Source organism: Solanum lycopersicum, chromosome 5 (assembly GCF_036512215.1).
Source record: "Solanum lycopersicum chromosome 5, SLM_r2.1".
Classification (NCBI taxonomy): Eukaryota; Viridiplantae; Streptophyta; class Magnoliopsida; order Solanales; family Solanaceae; genus Solanum; species Solanum lycopersicum.
In genome coordinates, this window is record NC_090804.1 from 57484178 (window position 1) to 57487129 (window position 2952).

The window sequence follows — 2952 nt, forward strand, 5'->3', positions numbered from 1 at the left end:
AGATATATTAAGCGAGCTTCGAGCGATTAACATGCTTAGGGCGTATAACCGAATAGCTAAGACGTGAATCTTACAAAACTATATCCAAACTTGCATCTTGGGGTTTTGCTAGAGCCTCCCAGGAGCGAGCCCCAAGACAAGTCCCAACAGAGTTTTTTAAGACACAAATATATATACACATGAAATACAATGATATACATTGACATAATCTGAAAGACAAAAACACAGTCGCCGGTGTCTCTAGTTAGTAATTTCTATTTGAAAAAATCACCTGACATATTAAATAGAAGGGTATATTACAGCCTTTAGATCTACTATTTAATAATATTATTACCAAATTTCAATTACAAGTCTTGACAGATTCGCTCTAAAATATTTATTTGAATTTGTGAAGTGTCAGCATAATTATTAGAAAAGAAAAAATGAATTTACTAATCAATTACTTGCCACGATTCAAAACGAGTCGTAAGTGGCATCCACACTTAACTACTTAGGTGGACAAACCATGAAATTCAAATCCCAACATGTACCAATAATTCAACTGCGAATAACAAAATATTGTGTAAGTTTCAAAATTTATTAACTATCGTTTCCCAAAACCTGAAATTCATCGCAACAAGGACATCTAATCTCTAATTACTAAGTCTAAGAGTATAAAAGACACCAAAATAAATGAATAAAATGGTATGTGTCCAAAAGTATAGGACATCATGTCATGACCGAAAGAATCCAACACAAACTTTAATGAATAACTCACCCTAGAACTTGATATGCGGGAGGCTGGCTAGAGCTGAAGGAAATCTGAAGTCATAGGTACACTCGCTGCATTTCATAAAAGGAAAACAAATAAAAAAACAAGTAGGACTCAGTACAGGGGCAACATGTACTGAGTAGGTATCATCGATCAACTCAAAATATTAACTAATATACAAAGAATAATAATATAAAATCAACTATAGTACTTAATAGGTAAGAAGCAACAAACAATATGAACAAGTGTCAAAAATAATAAAGTAAGCACGTATAAGTCAACGTTATCAAGATCACACATGAGGTCTCATGCCTCCAAACTAAACCATTTTGGGAGTTGAGTTCTTTGAGATTGAATATCTTCCATTAATTCAACATATTTTTCCTTTAATATTATCATGTCGGAACGTGACACTCTGATCTAAGAATACCGTATCGAAATGTGACTTTTCGATCCAAGAATACCATGTCGGAACGTGATACTCCGATCCAAAAATAATGTGTCGGAACGTGACACTTCGATCCAAGATACCGTGTCGGAATGTGACACTCCGATCCAATAATAATTAATTTATCATTTAATATCACCACTTTTTCATTCGTTAGTAATATTTCATCGAGTCTTCTTTATTCAAGGTATTACTTTGATAGAGATGGTTTAAGATTATACATTCCACGGTCTCGAGATTTCAAACCAATCACAAAAAAAGCACGACCAAGTCACACAATCAAGTACATAGAAAACTTCACAATATCATTCAATGCATATCAGTCACTATTAAGAGTTTACTATCAATTAGCATAAATCATAACCTACCTTTACTGAAGAATCGAAATGAAACAAGCTACTTCTCAAATACTTTTCCTTTCCGCAACGCCTTCGAACCTTTCCAATCTATCAAGTATGGATTATTCATAAGTAACAAGTCTATAGAAACTCATAGTACTTTAATCACTTTTCTTAATTTTGATGTTAACTAATATGTCCACTCTCGTATTTCTGAAATGTCCAACCTAAGGTTAAGTCTTAATTTATCAAATTACTGTACCTTTAATGAAATTCAAATAATACAATACCTTAATATTTAATTACTTATCTTAATATTTCAAAATATCATTTATAATATGATAAGTAAAGAAAAATAATAAGAATCTAAAATCACAAATTCCCAAAATATTGGTCTTATACAAGGAAATCAACTTAATTCATATCTAATGATATATATTAATTATAATATCAATTGATAATTAAATAAATGTATCCATAAAGTAATACCCCAAAGATTGCAATAACTTTTATCCACAAATCATATAAAAAATCGTCATATCATCCTTATAACTCACTATCTAATTACACACATATATACCCCTATCTAATCGTTACATCAACCTAACCTCCCCAACTTTATTTGTTATTAAGGTTGCCACCTCCTACTAAATTAAGAACGACGTGTAAGCATGTGCTCATGAGGAGTTGAGGCATAACATTTGTCTTATCTTGGTTAAACTTTTTAAACACTCATCAATAATTTGATACAATATTATATTCCAAATTTCCCCATACCACTAGTTCCTACTGCTTTTAGACATTGCAACTGGAGTCCATACAATAACATAATTTAACCTAACTAGGGGTTTTACTGCTGGACTCATAATGAAAGTATTAATTTTAAACGAACGTACTCATAATGAAAGTATTAATTTTAAACGAACGTACTAATTAACACGCACATATCAATCAATGTGTATACAAATATTAAAACTTCTTCATTTTTTACCTGAAGGAGTAGCCGCCTCCATGTCCTTCAGTAACCATGCTTCTATTTTATTTTATTTTCTTCTCCCAATTATTTATTACCCTAATTAGTATATACAACCAATTATGAAAGTAGTCCACTATTAATTTTAATGTTATCTTCTTTAACCATTAACTAAATTTATTATTAAAACTATTCCATTAATTTTATAATTATAATTACAAATACTCAAAAATATTCATTAAGAATCTATCAAAAATTATTTTATAAAATAAAATACGCTATTGCTCAATGAACAAATGGGTCATTACATTACTACAATTAAGTGATTTGCATCTTAAATATGTTTCTCCCTTAACTTATCTTAAACATGTTTCTAATAGAAATAATGATTTATTAAACCTCAATATTCTATTTATGTTTGAAAAGAAAATTATTTAGTTAT

The 2952-nt window shown here is 30.0% G+C and overlaps 1 long non-coding RNA gene across 2 annotated transcripts; it reads right to left on the reverse strand.

Annotated features, from left to right (window-relative positions):
* Positions 1-258: 258 nt before the first annotated feature.
* Positions 259-2615, reverse strand: LOC138348434 (uncharacterized). 2 transcript variants are annotated; one of them, XR_011221039.1, is made up of 4 exons: positions 2529-2598; positions 1568-1645; positions 758-822; positions 259-541 (listed from the first exon to the last, which is right to left on the reverse strand). It is a non-coding gene; the product is annotated as an uncharacterized lncRNA (long non-coding RNA). The 2 variants fall into 2 exon arrangements; XR_011221040.1 differs by lacking the exon at positions 1568-1645 and having other exon boundaries at positions 2529-2615.
* Positions 2616-2952: the final 337 nt, after the last annotated feature.